At 28.9% G+C, this 25,458-nt stretch overlaps 1 long non-coding RNA gene across 1 annotated transcript in view; it reads right to left on the bottom strand.

Annotated features, from left to right (window-relative positions):
* Positions 1-18,817: 18,817 nt before the first annotated feature.
* The window catches only part of LOC139425953 (uncharacterized), a 26,874-nt gene continuing 20,233 nt past the window's right edge, over positions 18,818-25,458 (bottom strand). Inside the window, exon 3 of the long non-coding RNA XR_011637116.1 lies at positions 18,818-19,021. This is a non-coding gene — a long non-coding RNA (uncharacterized lncRNA). The remainder of the gene's footprint in view (positions 19,022-25,458) is intronic.

Raw genomic sequence — 25,458 nt, 5'->3', positions numbered from 1 at the left:
TTATGAAATAAAATTTTTTAACACAGAAATATTTGGTACAAGTAATGCATTTTATGACAAATAAAATGTAATTTCCCGAACTACAGTAACAACATTTTAATCATTGAATTTTTAATCTTTGCATTTATGAAAAAAGCTAAGATAATTTTTTTGTAAATAAGAACATTTTTTTTTAATCTTTGGACAATTAACACTTGCTTAAAAAGAATATAGACTTTTAATTTCAGTGATTTTTTCAAAAAATAAATTTTCTTTTTTTCTCCTTCTCTGCAATGTTATTACTACTCATTGCAAAGAGTATCCAAAATAACCACTAATTGAGGAGTTCTCCCCGGGCAACCAAACGTCAGTGATTGTTTGTTAAAGGAAAAAAAAAAGAAGAAGAAAAAACATTAAATCTCTTTCATTTAAATCAACTGGGTAAATGCTTTAATTTTTTTCAGCAATGTTGACAAGCGTATGGTCGTTGTGCATGTGATGCATTGTAATCATTGCATACTTCCTATCTTTTAAAATTTCTTTAATGCCTTAAATTTAATTTTTTCAATCATTCTTAATCGAATTTTAATTAAATTAAACTAATTATTTATTACTTATTATTCAAAGCTAATATAAATATTTCATAATTTTGTTAACAATCAATGAAATGGTTAAATTTTTATTGCAATACAAATGTAAAATTCAATAATTCACTGTCGTGACTAAATCGAACATCAAAACAGTATTCGACTAATTCTCAAGATCCTCTTTTGGCGATTAGCTATAGCACAATTATTTTTAATTTAATATTGATTACGGGGGTGGATTTGTTTTTGAATATTTAAACTTTCGATAAATCTCCTACCATGGATCTCTTCCCATGCTCCTAACTGTCCTTCGGGAACAATTCACTTTACTTCATTTTGAATTCGTTGCGTTCGAACTCAGGGCTTCGGCCCTAATTCGGAATGAATTTCCACACCCCTTTCANATTTTTAATCTTTGCATTTATGAAAAAAGCTAAGATAATTTTTTTGTAAATAAGAACATTTTTTTTTAATCTTTGGACAATTAACACTTGCTTAAAAAGAATATAGACTTTTAATTTCAGTGATTTTTTCAAAAAATAAATTTTCTTTTTTTCTCCTTCTCTGCAATGTTATTACTACTCATTGCAAAGAGTATCCAAAATAACCACTAATTGAGGAGTTCTCCCCGGGCAACCAAACGTCAGTGATTGTTTGTTAAAGGAAAAAAAAAAGAAGAAGAAAAAACATTAAATCTCTTTCATTTAAATCAACTGGGTAAATGCTTTAATTTTTTTCAGCAATGTTGACAAACGTATGGTCGTTGTGCACGTGATGCCATAGTAATCATTGCATACTTCCTAGTTTTTAAAATTTCTTTAATGCCTTAAATTTAATTTTTTCAATCATTCTTAATCGAATTTTAATTAAATTAAACTAATTATTTATTACTTATTATTCAAAGATAATATAAATATTTCATAATTTTGTTAACAATCAATGAAATGTATAAATTTTTATTTCAATACAAATGTAAAACTCATTAATTCACTGTCGTGACTAAATCGAACATCAAAACAGTATTCGACTAATTCTCAAGATCCTCTTTTGGCGATTGGCTACAGCATAATTATTTTAAATTCAATATTGATCACGGGGGGTGGATTTGTTTTTTTGAATATTTAAACTTTCGATAAATCTCCAACCATGGATCTCTTCCCATGCTCCTAACTGTCCTTCGGGAACAATTCACTTTACTTGATTTTGAATTCGTTGCGTTAGAACTCAGGGTTGCGTCAGTTACTTTTTGATGGGAGGAATGAATTTCCACACTCCTTTCACAAATCCCTTTTTTCTTATTTCAGAAGAATATGGCCATATTTAGAAGAATATAGCCATATTAAAAAAAATATGGCCATATTTTTAAAATAATTAGTATTTTAAAAATATGGCCATATTCTTTATAATAAGATTTACAAAGATAACAAATCAATATTGCTAAAATGATCCTATTTATTTTTCTGGGATAAATATCATTCTTTCATAACAAATTTATATGTATATGATACGGTCGAAAATATGCTTAATGCTATACTGATGTCTACTATACTATACTATACTCCGCTGTCTACTGAATTGGACTAACAATCCTCATCATAGGCAGTTCTCATAATGAAAGCATAATACAAATGATGGTGAGGATGATGAGAGCATATATGAGAGCATAATACAGATCAAAACTCTAAGTTCTGTCAATAAGTAAAATTTAACTCAAAGTATTATTTTTTCTAAAATAAATTTACAATACTGACTAGTTACAGGAGTTTACATAAATAATTGCAAAAGCGCTCTATAAATCCTTAAAAGAATTTTTTTTTCCTAATTAAAAGGGTCAATTTAAAAAAATTGTGATGTTAACTGAGCAAATGTAACACAAAAAAAAATTTTTTTTTTTTTAAATAGTATTTAAAATAGAAGTTTCGAAATAAGCTTAAATAGGACGGTAAATAAGTTATATATTTTACTTTATGAAATATTATTAAAAAAAGTAATTTAGTGTTATGATGTGCATGCACTATTATCAAAAAATACGGTAAAGCAAACAATTATAACTTATTTGTTTATTATTAAAATATTTTATTAAATATTTAAGTATTTATTTATATATTCATGAAATATTTCAGCAACAAAATGCTATTTTCTCATGCACAAAATTCAGGATTTCCCAAATTATGTGAGGCACGCAACGCTGATGGTCTTTCCCATAAATTTATTATTTAATATAATCTGATGTCCTAAAATCCAATGAAAAAAGTTGTGTTACAGTATTATTTTTATTTGAACAGAAAAACATATTGAATTAGAAATGAATAATTAGTGCATATTCCGTAAGTATCAATATAATTCAAAATTATCAGCTTCTCACATTATTTTTCTGACCTTTTGAGAAGTTTTCTATTGTGAAAAATTGGAGGGCTTTCGGTAAATTCTCACAAATAAAGCAAACTATTCCAAAAATACACAATATCTAAGAATGAACTGTTTGCTAATTTCCGGTGTGGGACTCTTGTGAATTAGTTTCAAATAGAGAATCTTATACGATCCTTTTCCATTTTATTAAAGGCTTGCTTTAAATACACCTTTGGCGATTTATGTAGTGACATTTATGGGTAGAATGCTCTCTTAATTTTCTTCTATTAGCAGATGTCAAGGAGATAAGTTGTGTTTTTTGATAATAAATCGCATTTTATATTTGAAAATCGCTAGTAAATGTCTGATTGTCTCACATAATTCATAATTTCATTAGAAATTTTTATTAAGAAATAAATTTGGAAATTTTAAATTACAGAAATAAAGGAAAATAGAAGAATGAAACAAATGAACTGCTTAATGTGAAAGTTGCAAAAATTTTATTCAGAAGTTCAGGAATTTAGTTTCAAAACTCGCCATCAGGTGGCGACAAAACGATTAAGATGTACCAGATTAAGAGGTTGAAACCATGCGTATTATTTAAACAGCGGTACTGGAATATCACAGATTAGATTACAGTCTTGCCAATTCAATCTACAATCAATTTCTTTTTTAAAAATAACTTATATCAATCCTTTAAAAAAGTGAATAACTATTAAATATTACTTTCTCCGTAATTATTTAGAAAATATGTAAGGAATACTGGTGGATAAAAGTGCTCTGCTAAATTTTGAATCACGCATTTATATTGTATTCATATATTTTAAAATGAAAGTCAAAGTAGGCTATATTTAAAATTTTTTTTTTTGCGAAACTGTGATATTATTGTGATCTCTCCATATTAACCGTTAAGTTATACCGTTAAAGTTACACTAAAGCTTATCATATAGAAACTCAGAAACTATTTAATGCACCATTGTGAAATTTTCAACATTTTTATCGAAATGCTTAAAATATATTCTGATACGAAATTTTTAATGATACGGTGAGTTGTTTTCTGTCAGTTTTTTGCGCCACACATTTTTCAGTTTAATGAGAACTATTAGCATGTGAATTATGATTCTTTGAAGCTACCTACTCTCAGGAAACTAAATAACCTTGTACTTAAAATGTCTTAATTTCCCACTTTAAAATATTCGTAAAAAAGAACGTATAATCGATAAAACCTGCTGATATATCCATATATTCTCTGGATAAAATAATACTTCAAATTGTTACAAATTTTATAAAATGCGTCATAAATTTTAATAAAATGAAAATACTTAAATGTATCATAGTTTAAAAATGATTTAACCTCAAACGTAACTTATTATATTTATTTGCAATTAGTTTTGAACATCTCGATGAAATCCTTAAAAGTCTTAACTAAATAGAATCATATTTCTAAATAGCACGGTTACGTAAATTAGCATTTCTATAATTTTAACTATTTCAAGATTTTAGTAAAGCTTTGAAAGATAGTTAGCTTTCGACATTTACGAGTAGAAATTCAAGTATTCTCGAGATTTAAGCAATTTATAATCCTCTTATAATGGAGAATAAATTTCAATGGGACTACGAACAATGTACTTTTCTCATTTAAGATAACCTTTAATTCAAATGAAGACATAAATGATAAATAAAATGAATAATAAACTTAGAAAAAAATTAAGAAACAAAATTAATATATATATATATANTATATATATATATATATATGTATTAGCCCCATTGAATTATGATGAATAGGCTTATCTTGTCTAATATTTAGCGCTCGAGCCACTGTGACTCAGGGAATAGAGCGTTCGTCTCCCAATGTGGTGACCGAGGTTTGAATCCCAGCGATGGTTGGTTAATGCAGATTTTGTTCCAGGCTCGCACCGACTACTATGCTGAGTAAAAATATCCTCACGCGTAGACAGATCATAGGTTAGAATCCCTTTGCCGTTGGGCTAACCGTTGGAAGTGTCTGCCATTTTCTTTTCCATGTAGTACAAAAGCGAGTTAGTTTCATCAAAAAGTCGTCGACGAAGGTTAGTTTGTCCCAATGCTAGATCCAGGAGTACCCTTATCTTCTGGTTTGGGTTCAAAATTACAAGGCTACAAAGGTGAACATTGATAGACGTAAACTCAAAATTTTGTCGAGTATTCAACGCTGGCAATTAAATAAAATATTAAGTGATGCTGAATATTTCAAGTATTTGGTGACACGTTAAATTTGTCATTGCTAAAAGTCTTTTCATTGGCTAAGGCGTGGAAGTTTGAACTAAGGAATACCTGCTCTGACGCTATCAATCTAGGGTTAAAATTGCGTGTCATTCTTTCCAAATTTGTTAAAAGATCGAGCACTGAAAAACAGGTTTAGGTGCTTTATGGTTGGGTAATATATCTGATATTAAGTAGACGCTTTGGATGGTTACTTTTTCGTGAATATAAATTTTAGAGAATTAGTCACATAAGTTAGTCAGTCTTTTCTTTAGCAAGTCCTAGGTTAGCGATTGGCATACCTATTCACCTCTAATTATTAATTTCGACCAATTGCATTGACAAAAAATTACATCGACACTGAATTGTATTGTATTCCAGTTGTATTAGTTTCCCAATCTTAATCGCGATTTACTTAATTTTTTAATAGATAATTTAAAACTATTTTCGGAGTTAAATTTGTATTTGAGGATGATCATGTTTGAGTGATATTGTATACTTCTTAAGCATAAAATGGCATTAGCGTGAAAAATAAATAACTAGAATTAGTTAATTCAACCTCTCTATAATAATTCTTTATAATAAATTCTGCACCAAACAAGATATTTAAATTTTCATTTGCTTACTATGTTTAGCGTACTTTAGATAAATTTCGAAAATAATATAACAAAAAGGGAATTAATCTACTCAAAAGTAGGAAGCTAAGCAGTGCTAATATGTTTGAAAATTACTTCATAATATATCTGAGATATAACTGATTTCTACCTACTTACATGCAGAACTTTGTTTTTGCCTGATAATGTGTATATTCTACTTGTGCCTTGCAGATATGTACTTCTTGTACCTACTTATTTGCTCAAACAAGCAGTTGAGATACATTTCGAACAAAAACTATCTCAGAAATATCTCTACATATCTTAGAAATATCTCTATATGATATATATCCCTATATCAAAAATAATAGAAACTAATAAGTTTTTGTCGAGTGAGATAGATCTATTATTATTATATTTAATTATTTCTTATTTTCGAAATTTGAAACTTGTAACTTCATTTTAGTTTAGCATATATTCAAAATACATGTTGGAGAAAGATGAAATATCAAATCAGAATAATTAGCAATTAAAATATGCCGACCTGGAGGCCGAGTGATTAGCGTGCCTGACTACGGAGCAGCTGGTCGCGGGTTCGAATCCGGCTCAGGGCATGGATGTTTCTTTCTCTCTCTCTGTGTTCTATGTCCTTTCTCCTTTGTGCGTGATTGCGTGAATGTGATCCTCCCTATAAACGGGTCGTGGTTGTATGACGTGGGCAATGCTGCTCCACCGCCTTGGCTTTGCCACAGGTGCCCACTGGGTAACGAGAAGAGAGTAGCAGTTCTGGCATTCCTGTGGCCAATGGGACAACCCCCAAGTGCCCGCCATTAAAAAAAAGCAATTAAAATATAATAATAATTGAACAAATTATAGTAATGAGTAATATAATATTGAACTAATACAAAACAAGCAAAATTTTCCATCAAGAGCAAAATAGTAGTACTGAGGTAATATGACGATAAGCTACAATTTCCGTTTTCTTCTTCTTTTTTTGTTGACCTGGTATCAAGTGGAAATTACGGGAAAGTTATACAGTAATTATCTAGAAAAAATACTAAGGAAAACCTGAATTTAAAAATAGCATTTTTGAGAAAATAAAGATTGACATTACATCACCATCATCATTATAAGCCTTTAAATTAATATAACAACTCATAATGATAAATCAGAAATTAAAATTGAAAAATATACTTGTATACATAGTTCGAAGTTAACAATGATCTGTTGGTCGCGGATCTCTATTACTCTAGTATATTTTTCACAAGTATTACCCTAATGTAATCTAAATATAAAACATAAATCTATAATCTATAATATATCGTATTTATAATATGTTGTTCAAATATATCTTATTTATAATATTTTATCTATAATATATTAAGGATAAGATATACTATATCGATAATATATAATTATCTATAATTATTTTGAAATAAAAATGGTAATAAGTGTTTAAATTCGGAAAGGTGTGGAAGAAAAAATAATCAAGCATCAAACATTTAATTTAAGGAAGTAATAGCACGGAAATTCATTTTTATTCAATAATGTTTATGTTTAAAAACGCTTTATCCTGTGTTGTGGCGTTCATTGCCTTGTGTCTTAAAAATAACGAACATATTTTGAATTGTTTTTCTTATTTTTCTTCCATTGTCTGCGGCATTGTCCACATCCTTACGTACGAGAACAATTGCTTTGTATGGTAAGTTATTCTAGGTATTTTAGACACTTTTTCTTCCACTTTGAATACTGAGATTTTTTTTCTCTCCCGATATTACAACGCCAAATAATTGGCATAAGAAAGTACAAACACTCAAAACATTGAGTTACATTCAAGTGCAAATTATTATTGAGATGAAGAGATTTTTTTTATTATTAAAAACAGGCTGATTACCCGATCTTCGAAAGGGGTAAAAAATAATTAATAAATTTGCAATAATCAGCACTACGAAATAATGCACAAAACTAGAAGGCATATTCTGAGACAGTCAATTAAACTGAAATAATTTCATTTTTTTAAATTTATCATTTCTTGTCTCTCTTTCCGGTGCATTTCAGTATCTATCAGTTTGCTATCAGCATCTATTAGTAGCTATAGCAACTCACCAAAATGAAGTTTATCTATTAATATCAATTAATCAAATTTTCATTACTAATTTTGCTCTTAAATAAATAACTCATAGTTTTTATTTCAATCACCATTGTTTTTAAATTGTTTAGCTCACCGAAACGCGTTTCAAAAGCCTTACTTTTAACAGCATAAGCAGGTGGTTTCAGAAATTTTTTAAAAATATTTCTGTGACGGTTCTGTGTACTTTCCCGAATCTCTTTTTCATATTTACTTTTATTATGTTCAGTACTTTGAAAATTATTAAAAAAAAATTTTTTTTACTTATGTAATGTAAAATAAAATTACACCCAGCGGCTGAGTGGTAGCACTTCGCGCTCCCGTGCCACAGGTCCTGGGTTCCATCCTTAGCCCGGAGAAGGTTGACTCCGCCATTCATCCCTTCAGTTGGTCAATAAATGAGTATCAAGCATGCTTGAGAACTATACACTGAGGGTTTCGCGTTCGGCTGACCATCTAACCGGAACATCTGCTCCTGCACTCCAGAGCCCAAGGTCAAGAAAACTTAGATGGACACAGTAGGCCTTGGCCCTCTATGGGCTGTCGCGCCACTGAGTTTTGTTTAGTAATGTAGAATAAAATTCTTCTTAACTTAGAAAAAGCACTGTAGTACGTAAGTAGTGTGCTAAGATGAACAAGAACTATGCTATTTTAAATAAGTAGTAGGCTTTAAGTTTTACTTAAACGAAAATGAAAAAATTACATTTTTCAAGTTGTATTTTTAAACTATGATATTTATAACTGTATTATTGATTTGTAAAGTCTTGTTTTTTTAAATAAAAAATAAAGGTTTTACCATAATACTGTTAATTTATTTTGAAAAATGTAACATAAGTAGCTAGACATGATATCTCAGTGGTTAAAGAGCTGGGCTGTCATTATGAAGAACTGGGGTTCAATAACCAGTGGAGAATTGAATGCCTCTAATTTCAGAACGGTTGATATAAGCTGGTTTGGAAAGTAAAGGTACCCTAGTGAGCAATACTGACAATATTGCCGAAATCATGTCACTGGTCATGAAATTGCGAAACCTTATGCTTCCAATCCACAGTATCGGGAATGCTTTTTTCCTTTTTTTAAAATTCTTAAATAAGTAAGAAGTTATTATATTAGAATTGAGTTTAGCAAGTAGACTGCCACGTCACCTATATTCGGGTGACAGCTAAGTTTCTGATCCGGCCGCGTCACTTGTCTTGGGGTGACGCTTATTTGACTACTTGTGAAGGATATTCGTATGAACTAGAAAAAGTATTTCACAGGAAATAACAAAACTATTGAATTGTCATAAAAATAATACAATAATACTAATTTATTAAGAAAATTATTGTGAGCCTCGTAAAAGCCTTCTTGTTCAATACTATTTGACTCACTAAGAGATAAGTTTTCCATTTTTCTTTTCGAAATTTCAACTAATTAGGATAAAGATTTTAAGTTACACTCCTCTTTACACTTCAAAGTCTCAAACTGATCGTGTAAAGTGGCGAGATGAGAAACAGATGCGCAGCAATGGACACAAATAAACAGACATGATACCATAGAAACAAACGGAGCGAGAAATTCTTCTTCTGACCACCAGAGATTTGAATGGCGGTGTCCACCAGAGACTCGCATCATTAAAATATCGGAGGGAATACTTAGCAGAATACGCTTCGTACAACGGTACTTGTGGCCTGAAGGAGATTTCACTGTAAAGGCGTGTGGCAGTCAACATATTAACAGTATCGCCGAAAGTATTAATTACCATTAAATATCTATATCTATAAAAATGTTAAAATATTAATTATATTTTTACATAAACAAAACCTACCAATTCATTTCATACATTTTGTTAGTTCTTCCTAATTTTTCCAATTATATTCCAATTAATTTGTTTCACAGTAAAATTCTAGTTTATAAAAGTAATAATCTAGGGCAGGGATGGTGAACCAATGGCACGCGTGCCATTTACGGCACGCAACACAATATTTTGGGCACGCCACCGATCACAATTGCTACTGCACCATGAATTGTTATTACACAAATGTTATTACACTATGAAGCATATGTAACAATTAAATTAAAATTCACAAAAAACAAAAAATAAGAAACAATTGCTAATAAAAAAATTAATTAATGCTAAAAAACAATAACCATAAAAAACAAGCTAACAATAAATAACTAGCAAAACATCAACAGTCCTGCTTAAACTAATATTTTACAACCTAATATTAGCTATTTGTCATTTAATCTGTGATAACAGAAGTCCCACTGATATTACTTTAAGTTGAATTACGCTTAAAACTGAGACATTGCAAAATTTATTTTCTTTTCAGTGTAAATAAAGAGCTTTGAGTTGATAGTATTTAGTATTATTATTTTCCCAATAATCATGAAGTCAAAATTATTTGACGGCGCGTCTGTGATTTCATTAAACAATTTTTTAGAAAAAATGGCACGTTGGTGTATAAAGGTTCGCCACCCCTGATCTAGGGAGTAAAAGTCTTGTAGAACAAATTTCAAAGTGCTAGCTAAAACTAAATCGAGTTTATTAAAGTGTGCTAAATTTAAAAAAAAAAGATTAAAAAAAAGATTTATAATACTCAAACAGTTATGATACAATGGTCACTAAAGAAATGTATGTCATAGATCTGTTCTATGCAGCCTATATTTTTCTGACAAATAAGTTTTAATAAATTATAAATAAATATAAATTTATTTTTTGTTCACAATATGTAGAAGTTAATGTGAACAAAGCTCCTATGTATGCAAATATATTCGTTACGCAACATCAAACAAATTAGCTGTAAGTCAATTACGGATTTTAAATGTAATACGAGAATGGAAAAAAAAAACAACATAGAAATTCCATTGAATAATATGAAAGATGTAACGTAGTAAATATCTTAGCTTCAAACAGTATGCTATTCTGGCGCAAAAGAAATATTTTCGAACAAAGTAAAACATCTTCCCACGCGATAACTCCTAACTTCTGCCACTCCTCATTTAGAATTTCGAATGGTAATTCTTTTTTCATAACAAGATTTTCTTCACTGTATCCATAATCGAAAGGGGGATACGAGTGAACCGAAAAATCTCACAAAAAGCGAGAAAACATCCTAATTTCATTTTTTCCCCATATACGTTGGCAGAGGGCGCTCTACTTCAAAGTGATGTGATCAGATTCGCAAAATTTTCAACTGAAAAAAAAAATGGCAAAAAAAGTTATGTGAGTTAGACTGCGTAATTTTGCTTATCTGTGACATATTATGAGCGGCGTTTTTCGTAGGTGCGGCACATAACTCATGATAAGCCATTTTTTTTTCTATTTTTCTTCTTTATGTCTAGGTGAGAAAAAGATATTTACTGCGATACAACGAAACGAAATGTAAAAACATAAGTTTCTGTTTTTTTTCCTTTCATTTTTCTCGTGCTCTTTTGTAATAACACCAGCTAATCGCTTTTAAATGAAGCCGAAAAGTTACCTTTAAACTCTATTACATTAAATCTAAAAAGAATATGTTGAAATTCTGAAAAAAAGAGTAGTTTCTCGCTTCGGCTCAACAATAAAATTAATTAGCGCTAAATTCTTCACATTGTTCGAAATATCCAATAAAAATAATTGTTATTTCTTTTCACATCATCAAGCAAAAGTTAAACTACGTCAAAAGTAATAAAAGCATCGATATTTCACAGAGCACAATTAGTTTTTTTTTCTTTTTGAGTTCTTGTTATTAATGAGATATTTAGAAAATTACCCTAATTTACAGAGTCATTAATTTACGACAGAATGATCGCGGTAGGGATTCGAACAAAGCAGCAGCTAGGAAGTATCTCACAAAAAAGGAAGTTCATTTTGAAAGTTGTTAAATTGAAGAAGGGAATACAGTAACATTCCAATATCTCCAAATTCGCAGAAATCTTTGCATTTTAAAAACGTTCACATGATTGAGGATATTAACAAGTTTCTGCATTTCTAAAAATCATTTTCGGAGAATAAATTATAAATTCCGTTCTATTTTTATTTGCAGATATAAAGAAAATTGTCATATCCACATAAATCTAAATCTTTCAGCTAAATTATAAGGATAGATTTTAGCAATAACCAAATAAATAACAAAATAAATTTTAATTGCTAAAACACCTTTATAATACTAAGATTGTTTTTTTTTCTCAGTCTTTCTTTTGGTAGCATCGTTCCCGAAAGAATAATAATTTTCTGCATATTGCATTGTTTCGGTTTAATTATTTAAGTTTTATATTATTCCGATCTTACAAAAACCAGCATATTTGAATAAAATCAAGAGTGTTCTGTTTTTAAAGTAACCCGAATTTTTTCACCAATAAATAAACAAAAAGGTATTTAATATTTAAAATAGCTATCCTCTTTTGAAAAAGAACAATAATGACAAAGACAATGAAAAATAATAACAATGAAAATTCTAGCTTAAAAGAAAAAACAAACTATTTTTTTGTAATCCTCAATTTTTAAAGAGGACTTATTGTAAGTTTCCAAAAGTACGTTTTTTTCAAAGAGAATGATATTTTTATGTTGAATGTTGCATTGTTCTGGATAAATTATACGAAATTTTACATAATTTCGACTTAGAAGAACTCACGACAGTTTAGAAAAGTCTTTGAATGAGTCTGTCAATCGGAGATACTTTGGTTGAACACGAAAAAAAAGTTGTTGATGTTTATACTGAACAAACAAAGCAAGACATTTTTTTTCTTCTTAAAATAAGCGAGAAACAGTCGACCCAATTATGGGTTTATGGAACTAACCCGCATTTGACGCATGAAGACAAAAACCCGCATGAAGACGAAAATCACGAAAAATTCTTGTGGTTAACCAGACTGCAAGTGGATTCTAATGCATGACTCGTCTACCACTGGAGGTATTAAATGACAGCACTGTGGTCGGTGTGAGCCAAGAGAAGAATTCGCATTAATCAGCCACTGCTGGGATTCGAACCTGGAACACCGCATTGGGAATCGAACTCTCTATCCCCTAAACCACCATGGCTAAAGAAATTTTACAAGACATATGGGGATATTTGATCTTAAAAAATAAATTTTTTTCCAATATGAGGAAATTTTATTTGATTTAGATTATTTCGAACTTTTACTATCGGCAACATAGGAATTTTTGCAAACCTTTGTTTTTATGAGAAAATTGTAAACCTATAAATTTTCTGTTGTTAACGAAACCAATTACCTAATAAAAATATGGTAAGTATTAAAATATTATCATTTAGTAATCAATTACCAATATGCGATAATTCTTTTTCTTACCTTTTCGCTTCCTTTCTTTCTTTTTTTTTAACGGTACATTAAGTTTTCGTGAATATAACCTATAAAATCAAGCATGATAGAAGGGATATTCTTGTTCACGAGTAAACTGAAATGAAGAAAAAATTCTAACCCCCTAAGTTAATGAAACGAGGATACTTTAATGATCCTGAGATGTCTGATAAAGAGTTAGAATAAAAAATTAAACATTCAAAAGTAAAAGTTTCTCGCGTTTTTCAAATATTATTTTCTTCTTTTTGTTTTTTTTTCGTGTTTTGCGTGAAGTGTGTTTTTAGTTACTAAGTTGCAGTGTCATTTCATTTGTAGATTCCTGTGCATAGATTATAATGGTCCAACATAAGCATTGTATTCTTGTGTTAGAATAAGTAAGTGATCCAAAGAAGCTCCGAGCGTGAATTATTTTGGTCAAAAATTTTAATAACAGTAAAAAAAAAAAAAAAAAAAAAAAAAAAAAAAAAAAAAATCTAAAAACGAAGAATCAGTTTATTTCCTTATAATATACCATGAATTTCATTTTGAATCTTGAAAATCCTTTCATTATATATTTTATAAGCAAATATGTTCGGGTAAACAATAATAAGTGGTTCAAAGTAACTTCAGTTGTCGGTACGTATACACTGTAGAAAATTCCGGATCAAATTACGGTAAAAAGTACTGGCACCCTACCCTGATTGCAGGATCTGCGTAATTCATTTTACAGTAAAATTTTATACTGTAATTTTTACAGTAATGTATATTTAATTGCAGTGATTTAGTAATTTTACAGTAACTATTACTGTAAAAATTACGGTATATTAGAATTTTTTGTTCTATAGAATCTCATGGTAAAAAAAGTGTGGTTGCGGTTACACTCACAACTTAATAAAACTTAACATTTTGGAAATATTCCAATAAATATCATTAGCATTATGTCTCTGATTAATTTGATTTAACTTTTCTTTTCAAATCAAAATTTATTTTTTCTAAAGTTTTCAAATCAAATCCAATAAATTTCACTGAAACTTGATTTACTTTAGCTTTTTATCAAATCAAATAAAATTAGTATTATGATTAATTATTTTATTTATTTCGTTTAGGTATAACTTTGAACGGTCTGCGTATTGTCGGTCCAGATCTAGGTATTCGCAACAGGTTCAATTAGCACAGATGTAATTCTTTTCTTTCTATACCCTTCACAAAAGTGGAAAAGATGTTCTTATTTATAGTAAAGTTTAAAATTTTTGAAATATTCAAGTAAAATATTATTGAGCATTGCGTTTATGATTAATTTGATTTACTTTAGCTTATACAGGTCTTTGAAAAGTAAGTTTAAATTTCACGCATGTACAAATTCAATCAACTAATAAGCTCAGAAGAGAATAACTCGCAATGAGTTAAGTCAAATGAATAACATACAATGGTCTAGGATATTACGATCCAAGTTTCAACGAACCAGTTTTTTTTATCTTGAAAAAAAAAATTTTTCTTCTGAACAGCATGTCAAAATTTGTTCACAAAAAATTAGATCAAACGTATAAGTATTCTCATAAAATTTTTATGCGGAAATTTAAATTTTTAATTTCCACATAAAAATTATACAATGTTAAAATTGGTCCAAGGTCTAAAACTTTTCTCAGCATATAGATTTTATCAGTATTTTTTTTATCAATATTTGAAGAGTAAATATTTAAAAAAAATTTTACATTGCAAATTCTTGCTGTTACTTGAGAGACTGAGCCTCAATTTCTGTTTTTGTAACAATTAAAAAAAAATTATGAAAATGGCTAATAATAAGACTCTAGGGATGAGTAAGATCAGGGATAGATAAGAGTTATATCTATCCTTTGTTAGAACAGAGCAAATAAGTACGGTTAATTTGTAAGAACGATAAATAATAAATTCCTATTCTAAGTTCCAAGCAGGTGTTGCAAACACTGATTCTGGGGACATTTTCAAAAAACATGCTCGAAGCGGATGCAAACAACAGGAGTCCAAGCAATAACGACAGCTGCATTTAACGCGAAGCTAAAATTTGCATTATATTGTGATTAGAAAGACAATGAAGAGTTTCCATACTCATTCTTAAAGTAATGGTAAAGTCAATGCAACCATGGTGAAGACTCTTGTTTTATTTTATAAAAAGCTTCTTCACAAGAGCTATTGGTCAGTTTTGTCAAAAAAATTATAGATGTATTTTTGCTCTAATAAAGACTTCAATAATTTAGGTGTATATAGTTCATACTTTTAAACAAATTAAGCATAATATACTGCTCGAATTAATTGAGACAAGTCTAAATAATTGAGACTATACTGTGTAATTAATTGAAACTTTTTAGTTATATCTTAATCTTAGTATGTCGAACAAACTGTAAAACACCATGCATCACAAGGAGCTTAATTACTTTGAAAGAATTTTTTTTGTTGTAATAATAAAAGTTGCCATGACAATTTGGAATGACTTAAGGAATGGACAACTGAGGAGATGGATATCACAATTTAAATCCTTATGGCACAAAAAAAATAATAAAAACCAAATGTACTGTACATGATGCAATATTCATCCTCAAGGAAAATTAAGCAATCCATGCAATGGGTACTAATTGCTATTGTCAACGTCGTTTTTCTTAGCCATATGCTTTTAAATGTGCCCGCTGAGGAAAAGTCGTGATAAATAATAATGACTTTCTTATTAAAGGTAAAATATTTTAGCAGCTATATAATGGTTTTCAAATTCCATGCAAATGCATTAAGTAAAAGTAGAGGGTAACTCTGAAATTAGATTGATTTCCACCAGTATGTCAAAGTTGATTGAGAAAAAGATGAACTATTATATTAATGGTTTATATTTATTAGTAAAAGATAAAATTAAATATTGATTTAATTTTATTTTTAAATGATCGAAAATGTGCTACGCTTATATTTGCATGTCAATATATAGATACTAAAATGTCCGTAATAGCAGGCGTTTGGCAGGTTTTTTAAGCATTGTTTTTCTCCTTGAGATAATTGAAATATTATGGAAGGATTCATTTTGTGCAACTAAAACAAGGTTTCCTGATTTATATGGAAATTATTTACCAGACAATTATTAAAAATTGTGGAAGATTTTGAAGAGTCTTTTAGGAAATATAAGCTTAGCAACAAAATATCGCATGAAAAATAATGCTATGATTGTTTGGTCTTTCTGCAAGAAGCAGATGTTTTGAAAGATTTTTACATGGTGAAACTAGTGGCACAGTATGATGGATCAGGCTTGAAGGTTTTAGAAATGATGTCATATTTACCCATGCAAAATTTGGATTGACCAAAATGAGTGGAGGATGGTAAAATCTTTTTTTAACTTTAATAACAGTAATTTTGAAATTGTTCTATAGTATTGCAATATTAATATCAGAATACTTTTTTTAAGTCATATTGGTATTAAAAAAGGATCTGATCTAAATTTCATGAAGGAAAATTTTACATGTGTACCTAATTTCTAAGAGCATTCATTCAAGTTGTGTCATCTTCAAAGATATTTGCTGCTCACAGAAGGATTACTTACATAGAGTTAGCATAGAAGTGCTTCCATACTGTTACAAATTTGTAAATTGGTGTATAATTTGGTAAATGTTCTCTTGTTATGAGATAAAATACTAAATATCTCAGACAAACCCTAAATAAGCAGTTTAATTAGAAAAATTGCCAGAAAGTCTCAGAATTTTAACAGAATTTAGAGAGAAAATAACACCTACTGTATTTCGTACTGAAGACTCGATTTGGCGATACTTTTGTCAACATGGCGGTAATCTTAGCGATACTTGGGGACTATTTTGGCAACAAAATGTATCTTGCGAGTGTTCTCTAGTGAGTTCATTAACCTGTCTGAGTTAGTGAAGCCTGTGTCCTGTTTTGTACTTCACTGTTATTTGAGCTAAAATAGAGAGCTAGAAATAGCTATATTTCCTGAAGGATTTTATTGATAAATTTTTGGAGTCTTCAAAACTATTTTATTCATCTCCAATTGAAACGAACCCCTGTGCTCGGTACAATAATTTTGTCTAACCCCTGTGTTTAATTATACAGCATGAATAAAGACATTATATAAAGCTGAAAAAAGTTTTTCCCTTTTGCACTCAATTAACACACTATAATAAAATAATAGAAGTGCTAAACTATATCTTCAAAATGATTGGTGCCTTTGATTTCTATGAAGTTTTTTGAAGCGTCAAATGAAGGAAGGCAGAGGATAAATTTGTAATACATCTTGATTTCGTTTTTTAATTTAAGTAGTATGGTAAACCCTCATGAATTGCCCTACTTTGAAAGAAGAAAACATCAAATGTGATCAAAATGCCAAATGTATAGTAGCTTTCAATGTTTAGTTTCAATACATAAAAAGTATTTAAATTCATTTCGTTCAGGTGAATTTGACTACAATGAAAAAAAAATTAATGAACGAAAAAAGTATAGGAAAAGTAAGCCATTTATCAATAAGAGATTTATAAAGTTCTCAAACATTAACAATTAAAAGTTCATTAAAATAGGAAGATAGATACAGCTCGTAATTCCAACTAAATGTTCGTTGACTTTTGACATATTTATCAACCACTTCGATTCCCATTTAGGTCGAAACCTAAAATAATTCAGGCGGTCCGTTCAAATAGAAATAATAGAAAAATTTCATTAATGTGATGATGTCACGAAGGTGTATCTCCACCCTATGATGATAATCCTTTGACAGATCTATTGTTCCGTTTGGAAATTCGCCCATTTTAATAGGGGGTGAGGTAAATAGAGATCGTCTGTATCTTTTTGGATCGATAGTAGAGGCTCCGGCGGTCTGTCTGAAGAATCTTTTAAGAAAGTACACACTAGACTTAAAGAGGTCTTAAAGAAAGTCATAAATTTTGTTCAGAGTGTTGAAAAGTCTTTTCTTTTGTGGTTTTGAAACCTCCTTCTCAACTTTTATTGAAATATTCTAAGAACAAGATTTTGTTTGGTATTATTTATGTCATTTTAGAACTTCAATATATTATGATAAATGTTACTGCGGTGGTATTTTATTAGAACCAAAAAACTATAATTTTAAGAATTTATTTTTCGATGATTAATTGGGCTTGTGTATTTGTTGTCACAATTTAACATTTTTCATTGTTTTTTTAAAATCTTTTTAAGTATATTATTTATTTATGAAAAAATAAACTGTGCAGTCACCTGAACATCTTTTCTCCTGTCCGGCCGTTTTGACCGTCTTACAAAAGATTAGTGACTGTCCATAAGAAGATCTTTTTTCGGACATTTGCCTTGATTGTAGCTGAAGCATTGGTCCTATACAATGTTTTATTGATTTATTTTTTATTTAATTTTCCATGCCTATAACACGACAACCAACCAGCCGACCAAAAACTGGGGAAAATAATATGATGAAAACCTTGTATATCTCGTAATTACGCAACTTAAAGTTTGCAGAAAAAACACAGATTAAAATTTACTTATAGGTAGAAATTGACTTTTCTTGATTGTTATAAAAAGGAAATTGACACTACTAGTATGTACGTGCCTTCTTAAAAGTTGGTTGATCACTTTCGTTATTGTATAATGTATGACATAATAATTGCAGTAAAGTAATTCAACCAAAGATAAATAGTACAGCATGTGCAAATTAAGTAATGAGACTGATTTATAAATATTTTTTATTCATACAGAAATACAATTCAATATCGTCACTCTCGAAATAATTCCCCTTGAGAGGTCAGGTGGCGTTGGAGACGGTTCTTTCACTTTATATAGCATAGCTGAAAACTCTGATGTAATAGCCTTTAACTAATGATTACAGTCTTTTAAGTGTTTTCCAGTGTCCAAAGCTACGACGATTGAGATGAATTTTCAATCTTGGGGAGACATAAAGATAAAAAAAAAACAGGAGAGCAAAGGGATTGAAGATAAACACAAATGTGTTTTACGGCCCAAAACTCTTTTTTTAACATTGCTGAGAGACAAAAAAACTTTTCCATTCATGATATTTAGTGTCAAAGGCATGATTATTTTTGTTGTACAATTTCAAAATATGATAAACAGCAGTGGGATAAAATTTCAACTATTTTTCGATCGTCAATCAATGATCTGAAAGTTCAAGATTACAGATTTTGTCAATATTTCTATCGATTTATGCAAATAAAGGCCTTTAGCTACCTGATTCCCTTTCTACAAACTCTTTTCTTTCTATAAATGTCTTAAACCACTGAAAAACCTGTGCTATTGACGAAACATTAAACCTGCTGGAATGTTTTCCTCTGTGCCTAAAACTGAAGCAAAGTCTGATAGCACACTATTGGTCCATAATTAATATCACTTATTTTTAGAACGCACTACAAAAACTGACTTCTGCAGACAATCTACCGCAGATAATGCATGCAATGATTGCAGATAATGCAGACAATTTACAGAGTTCACGTTTGTACTGAACGTATTATAGATGTTCATCTATCACCCTTCTAAGTTTGGTGGATCCAGGACTGCCATACAGTATGCTACGTTGCCAGTTTTATGAAGAATTATCAGGACTTAAGAATGAACACATTATTTATATTATAAAAGTCATTAAACTTTTTAAAAATCTCCAATTTGGCAATATTTTTGCACCTAAATTAAAAACTTATAAAAAATCAATAACTTATTTTCCAAGTTTTAATGAATCCAGATAATGCAACATTGGAACAAGTTTCTAAATGTTAAAAAAATTAGACCACAAACGTTTTTCACTTTCTCAAAAGTGGCTTTTCTTCATATTGACGTTTTGCACTATTTTTCGGAATAATCAGAGAGATCTAAAAATAGGTCAAATTTGACCTAACAGTCATCAGTAACTGTTGCAAACTCACAGCAGTTATGAAAATAGCATATTATTAACAAAAAAGGATAGTTTTATTTGATGACTTGCAAGTTTGTTTTAGGACCTTACAGACTTTAGTTGTTAAACAATATATTTATTGATGCGCAATATTAAACATCGTGATATCATGCCCATAGACCTTCCACAGAAGTGATGAGATGTTAACGGAAATGATATTTGCTTAATAATTTATTGAATATTGTTTTTGCGTAAAGTAAAGCAACTGAATAAAGTTCTGTACAGATGATATAACATATTACAGTTTTCAGCTTTTATATCTTTTATAATTCCTACCGATTTCCATTATGACTATGAAAATAACAGAACGATTTATTGATATTTAGCTGAAAAGAACTCAAAAACTTTACTGAAGTTTTATTTGAAACGATTACTTCATCTAAAATGCCTGAAACTATTGCTTCGCGCGTTTTAACTATTGCTTTGAAACTATTACTTCATTTAAAATGTCTAGAATTTGAAACCCAAAATTTTATTTTTCACCATCTCTTCTGCTATGAAAATGCTAAAATAATTTTTTTATGCTATTTAATGCTAAAATAATTGTTAAATAACTTTTTGTAAGTTATTAATATTTAAAACTGTAACAGTCAGTACGTATCTAATGGATGGCAAAAATTTATTTAATGTTAAAATAAATACTAAGCAAGTTCCTGTAAGCTGTTAATAACAAAAGGGTATATACGTCGGTTTCTTTTGTAGCAGTCAATTTTGTATAGAAATAATTGTTTCTAGTAAAATGATAAGTAACGGAAATGATACTTTCTTGTAAGATGCTTATTGTTAAAATGACTATTAAATTATATCTTGTAAGCTGTTGATGACTAAGACTGTAAAATGTTATGATTTTCAATTCTCTATCTCTTAAAACACGTTTGCATGAAATTTTGGATATTAAAAATGTTTAGTTATTTATATAAATAGTATGATAAGATTACTCTAAGTTTTCTATCTGACTCTTCTTCAATTTCATAGAAATACATCATGTGGCATACTCCTATATGTTTCTAGAAATATAAACCATGTCTTTTATCGCTTTAATGTCTCTTTTGGTTTTGAATACAAATGAGTCAAAAATACCTGTTTATTTCGTTTTATTTTTCACCTAATTACTGATTTTGGTTTACAAACATGTCTCAGATGTTACTTTAAACTGTCTGTTACAACTTAGTGAATGCAAATCTGATTAAAAAATCATTAGTTATCCCGGCAGAGCTGAAATAATAGTATTAATTAAACTTCACACGGTAAGCATTCTTTCATCTTAACAAGATTAAGTTTTACTTCACAATACCAAATTCGAAATTTTATGTCAAGCTCATGTTAGAAAGCCTGGGGGAACATCATCGTGAAGCAGTAACTAACAACAGAAATTTCACGAACATCCATATTAAACAATGAAAGCTTTTCAAAGTTGATTCGAGAAACATTTTTCAAATAAAATAAATTTCTAAACACAAGAAATAGTTTCTAAAATTTTTTAGGATTTCCTGAAAAACTGCATTATTGAAGATATTTAATTTTCCTTTTTAATTTTAGAGGAATTTTTAATTGTATTTGCAAAACAAAGATATTTTTGAAATTCTTCAATTCCTTTTTACTTTTTTTCCTTTTTGTTTTTAAAACCTTAGGAGCTTTAACCTGTTAACAGTTCAGAGGCTTAATTGTTAACTTTTCATCATATGGTTTCGTTTTTCACCTATTTTATTTTTAAACTCATTTTAGACGTAATAAGTTATTACACTGAAAATAAAATCCAGATAAAATTACGGTAAAAAGTACCGGCACACAGGGTAGCTATACTTTTCCCCATTAAAACCACATTTACGGAACAAAATATCTGAAATATCATAATTTTTACAGTAAAAATTAACGTAAAATCAATGAATAAATCTAATTAAATAAATATTATTATAAAATTTACGGTATAATATTTTACAGTAGAAACGGATTTTATAGTAAAATGGATTAAAGTGATTAAAAGGAACATGGGAAAAAGATAGGATAGATTAAAAGAGCATTAAAAATTGGCTTGATCAAAGGGTTAAATAAGAACCTGAGAAAAGGCAAAAAAGCACCATTAAAAGGGATATAAAAGTAAAAGGTAAAATTGGTGTTAAAAAATAAAGTTAAATGACAAAAATTTTTAAGTTCGTTATCCGTAAAATCTATTTTTACCGAAAAATATTATACTATATTTTTTACAGTAATATTTATTAAGAGTGATTAAGTCATTTTACGGTTATTATTACTGTAAAAATTACGATATATCATGTGTTATGTTCCGTAATACTTTCCGTTAAAAATGGATTTTACAGTGAAAAATACCGGCAACCTGAGTACCGATACTTTTTACTGTAATTTGATCAGGAATTTCTTTCAGTGTATGGAATGCCTAGACATTTGATCGAAGAATCAATGCTCTTTAGGCAAAGCATGGAATACTTAATAAGCATAAACTATGAGAGAATTATGAATGAGCATAAATTATGCATTATATACTTTGCCCCGTCATTGCCCTGAATGCCGATGCTTCGGCAATGTGAGAAATATTAACTATTTCTAACTTATTCAGTTAATTTTACAAATTTTTTAAATTAACTAGGTAATTAAACATTTTATACTTTGACGCTAAGATTTTATATGTTAATATAGTATATATATTTNAAATAAGAACCTGAGAAAAGGCAAAAAAGCACCATTAAAAGGGATATAAAAGTAAAAGGTAAAATTGGTGTTAAAAAATAAAGTTAAATGACAAAAATTTTTAAGTTCGTTATCCGTAAAATCTATTTTTACCGAAAAATATTATACTATATTTTTTACAGAAATATTTATTAAGAGTGATTAAGTCATTTTACGGTTATTATTACTGTAAAAATTACGATCTATCATGTGTTATGTTCCGTAATACTTTCCGTTAAAAATGGATTTTACAGTGAAAAATACCGGCAACCTGAGTGCCGATACTTTTTACTGTAATTTGATCAGGAATTTCTTTCAGTGTATGGAATGCCTAAACATTTGATCGAAGAATCAATGCTCTTTAGGCAAAGCATGAAATACTTAATAAGCATAAACTATGAGTGAATTATGAAAGAGCATAAATTATGCATTATATACTTTGCCCCGTCATTGTCCTGAATGCCGATGCTTCGGCAATGTGAGAAATATTAACTATTTCTAACTTATTCAGTTAATTTTACAAATTTTTTAAATTAACTAGGTAATTAAACATTTTATACTTTGACGCTAAGATTTTATATGTTAATATAGTATATATATTTAAAAATCAGTCAGCATTCATTTTGAAATTTTTCGAAGTTCAACGGATTAAATTCCGTTAGAAATAAATAAATTTTATTTTCTACAAAACTGGCTTGCAAAGCTTTTAAATAATAGTAAAAAGTACGCGTGGGGAGATGTGTTAGACATATTTACACAGAACTGTTTTTAGAAATTATTTACTTTTTAACAACATCTGATGCGAAATTTCACGCAGCAATCTTTATTCCATCGAGAGCAAGTTACACATTCCTCAATTAAAATCCTTTTTGTTCGTAAAGTAATTTTCGTCAGCGAATGTTTAAAAAGCTCTCAACGAGTTAATTGCACAGCTATTTGATTTACGTTAAGTAAAAAAAGTGAAAAAAAAATTCCACTTTTTAGTCACTTCTGGTGTTTTTTTAAAAGTGAAATGAGAAAAGACAAAACATTAACCTAAATAACTTTTCCGTAGTTTTTAAGAAAATTATTAACTAAAATAAACTCATTTCTTAAGCAAAAAATACGTAACTATAAAAAATTAATGAAAAAATAATTTTTCTTAAACTAATGCTGAATTTATTTTTATTCAAGACGTCTATAGAATTGGTTGTTTAATACATAAACATAACTAAGAAATAAATTTAACGCATTTTTTTAATTAAATTTAGTAAAAACAGCGAACATTTCCTAATTGCAAAATTTAGTGAATATTTTAAAGAATTACTTGTATCTCTTAGAGATCTATTTCGAATAGACATTTTATTTATTTTTTGAAGCTTTGGGAATTATTTTAGTAATTTTTTTCTCCTTAAATAAATAGTTTTTTCCTCCAATTAAATTTTTTAAAATTATTTTTCAGTTTTTGTGACAAAGAAAACCGAATTTATTTGAATTCTTGTTCCTAGGCATTGTTTTTACATTTGTTTAAAATAATTATAAAACATTACTTTAAATAATTCTCACTTACAAATATAATATCATCCCAAATTCAGTTTATGAAATTATTGTCGTCCAGGAGAATTTAAGTCAATTTACCTTAAAAGATGTAAAAATAAAATTTTAAATCAATTTTTAATAAAAGAAGTAAAATCAATCCGGATATTATTAAATATATAAATACAGGGTGCTACGAAATTACTGATCATAATTGTAAGAAAAGGTAGAGAACATTAAATGATAAGAATTAAGAATTATTCAACATTCCATGACCGGAAATGTGATCATACATAGCTTTGGAAGCCAGTTTATTATGGGCTGGCTGTTCATGTGCATTTATTTACCGAAATTATCTTAATCTTATGTTTTCTAATAACTATTGTAGAAAATTACAATAAAACAAGACAGAAATAGCATTGCAATTTACCGATTTGGTGACCTATTTGGCAGTATTGGTGATACAGATATTATTAATCGCAAGAATATTTTTTTAGAATTTTTATAATGCGAGCTATAACGAATATTTATTTGTTTGAAGAAATTTAAATAGTATTTTGAAAACTCACCGCTAATGTACATTTCTTTTAAAGAAATTATGCGTAGAAACAATCTATTCAGGCCTTTCTTTTCGGCTATTTTTTTGCCAATTTCTTTTATAAATTAAAAAGAAGAAAATTAAAATAGTAAAAATAAATTTTAATTCATAAAATTTATAAAACGAAAGGTAATCTAAATTAATTCGATTGATTTGAAGAAAGTATTGATAATTGCTATAAAGGATTTGAAATTCTGGTTCAAGCTTAATGCATTAAATATCTCTTTTACCTCTAGAATCATTTTTTTATTCACCATAGATTTCCTCAATGCACATTATGATAGTAATTCTAAGTTCAATTTTTTAAGCTTTAAAATGAAAGATATAACATGGGCATTGTTTCAAAAACATACTTTTATAAAATTTTTCCATTAAAGTGTATTTGCTACTGTCTTAAAACTTATCTAAACGTATTACTTAATTTATATAGTTTCAATTATTTGATATTCTATTCCTGAATATAAATGAATCTAATCTCATCAAATTGTCGGTGACTAATCCTCTCTATATACATTTCTCTTACACGGCGACGTAAAAAAGCCTCATTACAACTCCCCGAATGGCAACGCTAGAAAATCGACCAATGATTGCAGCTAAAAATGTCTTTCATTATAACTTAC

Source organism: Parasteatoda tepidariorum, chromosome 7, assembly GCF_043381705.1.
Source record: "Parasteatoda tepidariorum isolate YZ-2023 chromosome 7, CAS_Ptep_4.0, whole genome shotgun sequence".
NCBI classification, from domain to species: Eukaryota; Metazoa; Arthropoda; class Arachnida; order Araneae; family Theridiidae; genus Parasteatoda; species Parasteatoda tepidariorum.
Note: the sequence above shows the minus strand (reverse complement) of the source record. Positions and strands in the feature narration are given on the sequence as shown.